This window comes from Vespula vulgaris, chromosome 9 (genome assembly GCF_905475345.1).
Source record: "Vespula vulgaris chromosome 9, iyVesVulg1.1, whole genome shotgun sequence".
NCBI classification, from domain to species: Eukaryota; Metazoa; Arthropoda; class Insecta; order Hymenoptera; family Vespidae; genus Vespula; species Vespula vulgaris.
Window position 1 is genome coordinate 2,395,001 of NC_066594.1, and position 11,991 is coordinate 2,406,991.

Consider the following 11,991-nt stretch of genomic DNA (forward strand, 5'->3'; position numbering starts at 1 on the left):
ATCCCAGATGCGCTGGATTAGACCGTCTTTGGCGTATTTCTGTTTTCGAGGAAGACGGCAGCGCGGGCCGCAGATTACTGCGAAAGTAGCGCCGCCGGCGAGCTACTCCTATCTATCTCTCTCTCTCTCTCTTTCTCTCTCTTGCGTCTGGATTAGGAATTAAATAGCCATTAAGTTCCCTCGACTACAAGCTTCCTCCGGCTGAGTGCGAGTTTCCCGGACTGAAGTTACTTTCAACGCGTCATCCCCTTTCGCGAACGCGGAAATGTGCATCGCGGAAACGTTCTCGAGCCGCACCTTGCTCTTGGTAATCCGATTGAATAATTGGAGATAAGGTAGTCGTGCCTTAGATATCAGATGGTAACTATTCCATAGTCAGATTTCATTTGACTTTGATATAATACTTGGCAATCCTGACAAAAGTATTTTACCACTCGAGAAACGATCAATTTTTCAAACGAATTCAAGTCGAGACCGTTCTACGATTCAACTATCTATTGGATTCCGTTTGAGCACCTCTGATCCGTTGGGTTCAACTATAGAGAGCTCTAAACCGAATCCAATCCTGATTGACGTGAACGAAAGAAGAGGGGAAACTATCGCGAGGATTATCTCTGGCGCCACTAACACCATCCACGAACGCCCACGAGATCCGTACCGAGGTCTTATATTATATTCAACCGAGGGATGTTCCGATGGTGGTGAGACAACGGTCCGAGAAGCCTCGTCGTCATCCTCATCGTCCAAAGAGTAAAACAATAGGCTGCCTGTCAAAATGCATCTTAGATATCGCTTCATCCCGCTTGTTATACGGATCCTAACATGGCTTTCTACTAAAAGGATGCGATTGTGTTATTGTCGTTGATATTATTGTTGTACTTTTTTTTTCTTTTATCCTTGTATCCAATATTATCTCGATAAGATAAATAGTTGGAATGTATTATCGAATGAAATCGAACTATAAGCGATAACGATTCGTAAAATTGTATTACCTTAATAAAGCTACCAAAGAGAATTGAAAAAACATCCTTCCAATATGATTATATCAGTAGTAATAAAAAAATAGGCTTGAGAAAGCAAAGCAAACGAGTTCGTTCGGAATAGTGATACCTGAATGATAAGAACGAAAGGCAGACGAGTTAGGGTCCTGAGCCATTCTCCTCTTAAAAGGGATCGTGTGGGATAAAAGATGAAAATAAAAAGAAAATGAAAGCAATCAGGGAGTAAGACAAAAGGCTGACTGTCAAAATGGATCCTAGAGATATATCGATGCATCTTCCTTCGAGCACGAATCTAACACTGATCCGTATTAAACGAGCTCGTCCAGGAAGATGTTACGCCTACGCACACCAAAATACGACACGTATAATCCGTAAAGAGCCTCTGCTAATAGATGGAAATTTGTCCAAAGGTAGAGAGAGAGAGAGAAAACAAAGAGCGAGAGAGAGAGAAGCCGGCATGGAAAGCAAAGACGGTCGTTATCTCGTGAGAATGGCAGACGAGTTGCCTTCGAGTCTTACGAATCGTCTGCGGCGTAATCTGGTCGGCCGATGATTGTCAGAACAATGAATCGGAGGTGCTTCTACGTGGGAAAACTGAAATGTCCGAGAGAACATCGTTCTGAGCAACGCGGAGACGACACTAAAGAGAAGAAAGAGAGAGAGAAAGAGAGAGAGAAAGAGAGAGAGAGAGAAGAAGAGAAGAAAATCAAAGAGAGGGGAGTAGGATAAATTGACAGTGACTGGAAGAAAGAGACGTGGGGAATGGAAGAAAGAAAGTAAGAGGGAGGGAAAGAGACAGTAGGAGGAAATGCATACAAGAGGCTGAGCTTGCTCTGAAGAGGATTGTTTGTAGGCAAACAGAGGTTCTTGGTAGTGAAAGAGATAGAAAGAAAGACAGAGAGTAAGAGGGAGAAATAAGAGAGAGAGAAAGATAGAGATAGAAGAGAAGAAAGACAGAGACTATTCTCATGTGTTAGTGAAGACATAAGCTGTGCGAGAGAAACGACGAGGATGACGATGATGATGGAGGTAGTGGCTCGTGAAATAAAAAAGGAAAAAGATAGAGATGAAGAGAGAGAGAGAGAGAGAGAGAGAGAGAGAGAGAGAAAGATAGAAAGAGACGCACCATACCGGGGATGAAATTACCAAGACGCAAGTCACTCCTGTAACACGTTAACCCGAGGCTCGTCCAGATATTATAAGTAAGACGTCCTAAGAGAAGGTGGACTCAAGATATCCGATCGCTGGAATGTGCGCGGGCTAGCGCTCTTTCCGATACTCCTTCTGCCAGCTCTCATGTTACGCCAGTTACCTATGCTTGTATTGGTAACTCCTGCGCGAGTATCGAGAGCAGAACGCGGCTGATCGATGCAAAACGCATTAACTTGCCGACTCTTTCGCTCGTTCCGCGGTTCATCCACGGTTATCAGACCGAATTATGATTCGAGCTAAATATACGCGGATCGTTGTTTCAAGTCTAACGCCACGGTCCTCATGGACGTTTGGATTTGACGAACGGATTTAACGTGATTCCACCTGAGCACGATGTTTGTTGAGAAATAATGACACGAAAGTATTCGTTCAAAGATACGCGATCGAATCTTTCTATCCTCGAATAATGATTTCAAGTAAATCGTAAAATATACAGATATATATATATATATATATATATATATATATATATATATTTAGGTAATAAACATTATTATGTTATCATACGTAATTCTAAGTCTACTATGTTTAAAACGTTTTGTAAGCAGCAAAGCATATTACTAGACTAGAGAATATACCGTCAAAGTTGGCAGACCATTTCCGTAACAGCACGTATAACGGCGAAGTCACAAACTTGTACAATCTGCATTCGAGCCGTTGTGCTACGGGCCATAAGCAGGGACACAACCAACCAACCAACCAACCAACCAACCAACCAACCAACCAACCAACTTGCGACCGTCGGAACTGTTCTTCCGCGGTATAGAAAGACAAACAGAGGACAGAGGTCAGAAAGAGAGAAAGAGAGAGAGAGAGAGAGAGAGAAAGGGAGACGAACGGATCACGAGGAGAGCAAGAAGGAACGAGGCCAGAAATTCAAGGAGAGAGAGAGAGAGAGAGACAGAGACAGATAGATAAATAGAGATAGAGACAGAGAAAGAGAGAGCCAGACAGACAGACAGAGAAAGACAGACACACACGTACACACACACAGAGAGAAGACGAGCACAGGACTGGGAGATGCACGGTTAGTTAGGGCTCGTGTTTGCCGAGCGAGTTACCCTTACCTAACTCAGGCGGTTGGCGGAATTAAACGTTCGACGGAGGCTCGTTAACGTCATGAATATGTACCCTCCTACTCTCGCAGCCGTTATACTCTCTAACGCGGTCCACTCTCGGGTGCTGCGTTCTACACGACCATGCTTCATTCCACCGCTCGAATACGCCGATGTGTTTGCTAGTTAATATTCATCGATTACCGCCATACAGTCAGCCTGATCCTGGATAATTTTCGATTGGCTCTGATTACAATCGATTCGTCGCTAGGCTCCTTCGTATTCTCTACTCAAGTAGAATACTTCTAAAGTACAATACAAGTAATAGGTAACCGTTTATCTCGTCGTCTGAGAACCTCTGGCTCAACCCAAAAACCACCCTCCTCTCTTTTTCTTTTCTTTTTTCTTTTTTTTTTTTCCCCCAAGCGGACGACCGATACGAGAACGATTTATGCTGCGAGGATGGGCAAGCGATTGTTTTCGATAAAAGAAACATGGGAATTCCTTCGTGAATGAAAAGTAAATGGGGTTAAGGGGTTGTTACTTCGAGGGTGGATACGCACAATGGAGGAATCTTTGATGCGTCTTCTTGTAGAATAGAATTAGGCGTATACGCTATAAAAAAAAGAAAAAAAGAGAGAAAAGAAACATATCAGAGGATATAACGAGCATCTTTGAAAGTTCCCCATAAAGTTGGAAATCAAGTGGAAAATAATGGTATCCAAAGGAAAGGAAAGAAGAAAGAAAAAAAGAAGAAAAAAGGAAAAGAAAAAAGAAGATGATTTTCAATGTTTCGAATCATTGAAACGACGTTTCATCATTCGACGAGTAAAGCATTAATGTTATTTAATTTTTCTCAACTTCCAACGTGTTCGCCATTAGTCATAATTAACTGAACAACGTTCGGCGAAAGGTTGGTGCACAGTCCTTAAGCCACGGTAGTCCATGGGTTGAACGTGACAAGTTATGGGTCCTTTCAAGCAGGAAGGTAACTCTTGAAAGCCGTGACGAGTCAACAATGAACACCATAACCGATCCATCCGCCACGTCGCTTAAACGCAGAAGCAAACCGTTCGCCGACTCTGCTAGCATTTCAAACGAAACGGAACGTTCGACGTCCAACCAAAAATGTTAATCGATAACCAAAGAGATTTTCTAATCGATACCTAAGATCAACCGAAAGGATACTACTACAACCTTTCACAAAACCTTTCGACTTTCCTCATGCAACGTTTGATTCAGAAAAGTCAAGGTATATTGCGAAGTCGTAAAATTACACTTAACGTTGCTTAATCCTCGACAATTAATTTATCATCGAGCTCGACACGTTGCGAGATCATTTCGAACGTAGAGTACAGTTCGAAAGAGACTCGTGTGTTAGTCCTCGGGAGCTCAGAGTTATGCGCTGGTCATTTATATAAATAAGAAGCAGAAGCGATACCTGACTACCATCCGCAGAGTGACTCCACACTTTGCATTATTCCCGAACGCACGTTCGCTCGGGAATCGGTCGTGTTTCAGTACCATGAAGAAGAAGACGAAGACGAAGACGAAGAAGAAGACGAAGAAGAAGAAGAAGATGAAGAAGACGGAGAAGAAGAAGGAGGTAAAGGTGGTGGAGAAGGTGCAAGAGGAGGAGGAGGAGGAGAAGAAGAAGAAGAAGAAGAAGATTACGAATACATAGGAACGAACGAAGGCAGCATTCAGAACACGTTCACGAGCGGTATCGTTAGCGTATTTTTCTTCGAGCAACGAGCGGCCTCGTATATACGCGTTTAATGAACGGCTACTGTCCCGCACGTCGACGATTATAATTGATGAAAGGAGTTTCCACCGGTCCGAAACGTCTTCATCCTGATCTCTAATCCAAACGCGTTGTCTAATACGTCCCTTGTGTGCGAACCGTGTAATGATCCGTGGGTATAATTCCTTCGAGTGCTCGAGCATGCGTACTCGAGCAAACTCTATTAGCTTGAGGTAGCGATGTTCTCAGAGAAATCACTTTCTATTAGCTATTTACAAATTCTGTATTATCGATGTATCGACGAAGGAAGAATATTTTTTTCTTCTTTCTTTTTTCCGCATTTCTTTTCTCTTTTTTCTTTTTTTTTTTTAGTAAGAAAAGTTTTAAAAATCGATCGTCGAGTGATTCGAACACGGACGACGCGAAAGTCTGAAAGAAATGCGGGACTGAAAGGCGTTCCTCGAACTCGTACCCGAAGAGGGGAGAACAGGGCCACGGTAACAGGTCGTAATAACACTAGTCGGAGCCCTGACAAAAGAGCCCTAAGCAAATAAACATTCTAACGAACCAGTTACTTAACCACTAGGCTGACCATCGTTCATCTTTGCCGAGGAGAAAACAAAAAGTAAGAAAAACATTTCTCGAATGGTTAGAACTGGTCCATGAAACGACATTAACACACATAGAACACTTTGTCGCCGGATGCTGCAAGCCGCAAGCTGCGGAAACAAGTCAGTCAAAGGTGGATGGACCAGTTTCAAGGACGCGATTATTCTCGATTCCATAGACTAACCACGACAATTATCACCCCGAAATGACCCGTAAAGGTCAACCTGGTACTCTGCTAGAAAACGAAAAGAAAAGGGTTGACGTTGGGAGAGTAGTTTTGCGAGATAAAATATTCATACTGTTATTGCAGCTTTTCGAATCCTTTGTAACCAACTAGTATTATATCATTCTTCTCTCTTTCTCTTTCTCCCTTTATCGTAACAATAAACTCAAATCGCGAATAAACTGTTAACTATTAACGATTCGTTAAATCAACGACATGTCACCATACTCGAGATAATGATTCGACAAATCTGCTAATGTTAAATGATATTCGTTTACCATAGAACGCTGTCGGAACGGTGAAAGTTGTCGATATGAAAGAGCGATAGTCAAAGAGAAAGATCGTTGAACATTATCCGACATCACGGTCTCGTTGGCCCGTGAAAGCCCTTTTGTATCCGAGGGCTAGTTCGGATCTCAATTAACTCATCAGCTACCGAATGGCTCCCGCGCTTGAGTTACCACGAGACCTTCGACTAAAAAACGAGTGCTACGAAATCTAAAAGAAACGAACGAACGAACGAACGAACGAACGAACGTACGAACGAACGAACGAACGAAAGAACGAATGAACGAACGAACGAACGAAAGAACGAACGAAGTGAGAAGAAGGAAATAAGAATTGAAGGGAAATAAAGAAGAAGAAGAAGAAGAAGAAGAAGAAAAAAGAAAAAACATTCACCGACCGAAAGTCTATCCCGAAACCGCTTAATTAATTCGGATTTATCCGAGGCATGACGGGCCGGATTTTAATTCAATTCCGTCTTTTGTGCCACGTTCTCCTTCTACTCGTTCAGTAGAAGAGAGGGAGAGAGAGGGGGGAGAGAGAGAGAGAGAGAGAGACAGAAAGATAAAATAAAAAAAAAAGGAAGGAAAGGAAAAGAAAGAGCTTCTCCGTTCTCCATTCGTGCAACGCATGAATTTCGCCGACGCGACACCTTCGCCATTATAATCCCTCTGATGATTTTTATTCTCGTAATTAAGAAGTACATGAGAGAGGGAGAAAGAAAGAGAAAGAGAAAGAGAAAGAGAAAGAAAAAGAAAAAGAGAAAGAGAAACGTTTCATTAGACACATCTATTTGATCACTCACAGAATTTTCTCTTAATTACCAAAAGTCGATTTAAACAAAAAAGAAAAAGAAAAAGAAGAAGAAGAGAGAGAATGATACAATGGTGGAAGTTAATTTTATAAAATACATGTGAAAAGAAAGAAAGAAAGAAAGAGAGGATAATGTCCGAAGAACTTATAAAATAAAAGTTTTCCCTCAAAAAAAAAAAAAAAACAGAATACAATAGTACGTCTTATGTGTTCATCTTTCATTTATCATCTTCGAAAGCTTTCTACTCTTTACTTCAGTCCCTACGTATAAATATACATATGTGTACTCGAAACTTTCGCATACTTGGTTTTGAATTAAACGAATCAACAAATTATGCAAAACATCGTCATTTTCGTATTAAAGCGATGAGTGGTAATTGAACTGTCAGAGTCGTCAACTAGCAATAGAAGTATCTATCTCTATCTCTATCTCTATCTCTATTTCTCTCTTTCTCTTTTTCCCATAGAAATTTTCAACGTGTCTACTCATTTCTTTTTTCTTTCCATCCTCTCTGTCCACGCTCTGTATGAAAAAAAAAATATACAAAAAAGAAAAAGTTAAACAACAACAACAACAACAACAACAACAACAACAACAATAACAACAACAATAAAAAATATCGAAACGATGTCGTCTCAGAGTGGTATTCATCGGCGAGATAGACGATCCACTTGGATAAAGGGGAAGATGAAGAAAAAAGAAAAAGGAATAATAAAAAAAAAAAAAGAAAAGAAAAGAAAAAAGGCTAAAAAAACAATCGTACATATAGGATTACAGTTAGTCCGGTAGTAGTCAGAAATTTTCTTCGTGCATCGTACGGGTACGTTTTAAGTGGACATTCCAATGAATATATTGCATCCTCCTTCTCGAATAAAAGTTGAATTACTACCGTTTGACGTATGCAATAGAAAGAAAGAGAGAGAGAAAGAGAAAGAGAAGTCGTCTCCCATGTCAGGTGGTCGGCGTTCTCGTTCCTGTCCGTCCGTCCATCCGTCCGTCCATTCGTTCGTTCGTTCGTTCGTTCGTTCGTTCGTTCGTTCGTTCATTCGTTCGTTCGTTCGTTCGTTCGTTCGTTCCTTCGTTTCTACGAGTCACACCTTGCAGGAAACACTTCAGGCTTAATTGCTCCTTCAGGACCCTCCCCCAGAAGCACCTCGTGAAGCGCAGAATCGGCTCGAAGGTTAAGGATATATCCAAACCAGTTCTCGATACTTCACCTGCACGTAGAGAGACGAAGACTTCGTGAAGAAATAAAAAAATTATAAGAGAAAATCGGCAATTATTCTAAAACCTACAATCTATCGGAGAATTATTCTTTTCCTTTCTTTTTTTCTTTTTCTTTTTTTTTCTCTCTATCTGTCTTTTTCCCAATTTCAATTTTCGATTTTAAGAACGTCTAATAAAAAATATTAAGTAGGTAGATACCATTATTCCCTATCCCCTATACCCTATCGTGTTAAAGGGAACAATGCCGAACGTAGAAAAAGAAATAATAGATAGATTCGAATCACGATAGACGTAGCACGTGACAAGCCAAGGGAATTAATCCGTGCCCTTCAGGAAGATTACGGATTTTCGGCAAAAGTAAGGATTTCCGGCGGGAGTAACCGTTGCAACGCAAAAGCAGCAATCTCGTCAAGTGTTTGCACTGTGTCCAACAACCTTCTCCTCCTTCTCCTTCTCCTTCTCCTTCTTCTTCTTCCTCTTCTCTTTCCCTCTAGTTCAAGCAATTCCTTTGCCATCCAGAAGGTTCTTCGTCCTTTCTTCCATCTCTCTTTCTCTCTCCCTTTTTCTCTATCCATCCATCCATCTATCTCTTTTTCGAGATGGTTTCCACCATGAAGAGATCCACCCTTTATCCCAGTGGATACTTTGACGGCAGATTCGTCCGGGGAAATTCGCGAAAATCGCCCTAGGGGGTAACTGACGTGAACGTACCACTGTTTGCCACCTACGCTCTAGGTTCGAGTATTGTTGAATCACGGCCAGCATCGCCGAAGGAACAAATAAAAGGGGTTATTGTATTTGCGCCGAGGCTTCGAGCAACGACCAGGACGTGTGTTAGCCCTGCCAAAGGTTCTCTACGATCTCTGTACGAGCTCTTACTAAACGAACGATAGATACAAACGAGCTAACTTAGGTATGCGTCGTAGATATCTCGAGAAATAGTAACACTCTACTAAATTATTTATGAGAGAAAATTCTGCTACGTCTATTCTACGACGTTCAACGTACGAGAGCTTTCGTTAGACTCGTGAGAAATATATATTAGCTAAGAGTATTTCTAAGAAACACGTATATACACAAACGAGATTAAAGTATACAAGTATGACCTCTGCGTGATACAAACTATCGTTAAGACTTTATTATGTAATCGGCACATCGCTTCGCGACGCTTACAAAAATCAAAGTCTCATTACGGCCAACCGATAATCCCCACCCTCGTTTACCACAAAAGAGAGAAAGAGAATAAGCGAGCAAGGTGAGTAAGATAAATGGAATCCCGGCTGTTGGAGCTTTATTCCTTGTAATCGGCCATCTCCTTATTCCCTCGACGATCGAGTCTCTCTCTTTCTCTCTCTCTTTCTCTTTTACTCTAGCATGGCGATAGTGCTATCACCTAACACCGTCAGTGCGGCGTGAGTAACGCCCGTCGTATTAACGTTTCACACGACGTGATGGTTAGCGAGTACAAGAGAGAGCAACAAAGAGAGAGAGAGAGAGAGAGAGAGAGAGAGATCGAACGGTAGAACCCACACAGGGTTTGAAACGAGCCAACGTACGAGGTAGTTGCCGGGTCTGACGGTGGCCGAGTCGCAGAGTATAGCGACAGAAACGAGCCATCATGCTTTGTGATTACGTGAGAGACTCACCACCCCTTTGCCAGAGGGTGACTGTGTGTGCGAGCGCGAGACGAAGAGAGAAAGAGAGAAAGAGAGAGAGAGGGTGGTGAGACCTAGCGAAGAGAAGGCGACCATAGCCTCTCATTAGTACTCGCGTGGCACGAGACGAAATAAGGGTATATCGCCGGTCGGGAAAATTGTAAGTGTCGCGAGATCAAAGGCCAAGCTAGTAACGCGATATCGGCCGAGCCGCATGATAGGGCGAGACTTGGACCTTTCTACTCCTCTTCTCGCTCCCTTCTCCCATTCCAATCGTTCGTCCTTCTTCTTCTTCTTCTTCTTCACTACTCTCCTTCCACGATGTCTTCTACGCACCCTCTCCTCTTTAACCTTCTATGAACACGCCGACCTCCTTCTCTCATAAACTGCCATCTAGCTAAGGAAATACAGTTGCTTAGAAAGGTGTCAACTGCAGCGACACCAGTAGTAACAGACGCACGGCGCCATGTACCAACGATTACTAACACGAAGAGAAATGTGATTTCAAAGAGGATGCTTGATCAGGAAAGAGAGAGAGAAAGAGATGTCGCGCACGCGCGATTTCGTCGTGAAAGAGAGACAGAAAGAGAGAGAGAGAGAGAGAGAGAGAAGAGAGGGAAAAGGGGAGAAAGAGAGAACCAAAGGACGAATGTGTTTCCTCTACTTTGATCGATTCGAACGTAAATTGGAACTGTGTGCTCTTAAGATTATCCTTTGATTTCTTTTAAGTAATTCTTTAACCTCATTGATTTCTTATTATATTTGTATTTCATTTAAAAGAGAATTGAATATTTTGTTTTGGATTTTTCCTTTTTCCTTTATCTTTTTTTTATCATTTCTTTTACGTTTCATATTGAAATGAACCTCTTAATTCAGAGGTCATACGTCATCGCAATGGAACGATAATCACGATCGCGATATACGTATGTGGCTATACCTTGGTAGTATAGTAATTATTACTACCTGCATTCTTTTGACGATGCATTTATCGATGATCGTAGATCGTATATCCTTCGACACACGTCCGATAAATCGGTGAATGTGCAAACGGTGTCCCAATACATTTACATTTGCCATCGTCCATCGAACTCCTTACGCTTGAACGATTCCTTCTCATCGCCGACACGAAGAAGAGAGTACCGCGAAACGCTATCGATACGAGAATCGACGTGCCATGGTCGGTGGTTTGCGTATCGAGTGTGCCGCTATGCCGATCGAGGGAAAAAGGATGGAAAGAAGAAAAAACAACAAGAGGGAAGCCGTTAACATGCCGTACATATTACATCGGACTAGTTACCGCTATCACCTTCGAAGGCAACCAATCATCTTCCACGCTATTAACTCGCTTAGAATCATGCTCCGTGAGACTTTGAAATCATGATACTTAACCCTATTAAAACGGGACCTTTTACATACGAAGTAAAAATAAAAGATAACGGATCGAATATTTGTAGAGAAAAAAATATTCCAAACTTTATTTATTATCAAGAGAAAATGGCGAAAAATGGAGATACCTATCGAGGTTTCATTCTGTTTTACATACGACTGATACAAATCAAACGTTAGAGACGTTCGTATAGTACCGGTAGTTAAAAACCCTTCGCCGCAATTATACTCTTTCATTTTATCTATCTCCCTCTCTACTTGTAATAACCACGTAGGGAGAGAGAGAGAGAGAGAGAGAGAGAAAAAGAAAAAGAGAACACACAAGAAGTAATATATCCAAACTAGTTCGCAAAACGTATTGCCGAGTATAGCGAACACTGTTAAGTTAGAAAGAGACTCTAGAAAATACTCCAGAAGGATTTGTTTTCTTATTGTCGAGAAGTTGTGCTCGAAGCAGCCCTCCCCCCTTGTTTTAACTTCTCCAGTTGGTTGGTCTGCCACCTATATCATCGAAGAGAATTTTGCCCGGAACACATCGAGCTGCCTTTTGAGGGCTGAAACCGCGAGGACCGATAGGATCGAGCTGCCGTGCTGCCTGCGACGTTATTTACGATCGATAATTAGCGGTATCTATCGCTGCCGGCGCCAACTTCGCTCTCCACTCCGCCCAGAACTGGCCAATGATATAGCATTGAACGCATGGCCCTGCAGTGCCAGCTCTCTACCCCGTTGCCAACTTAAGAATTTCGTCGCCGGGTCTATCGATTTTTATTCCCACCC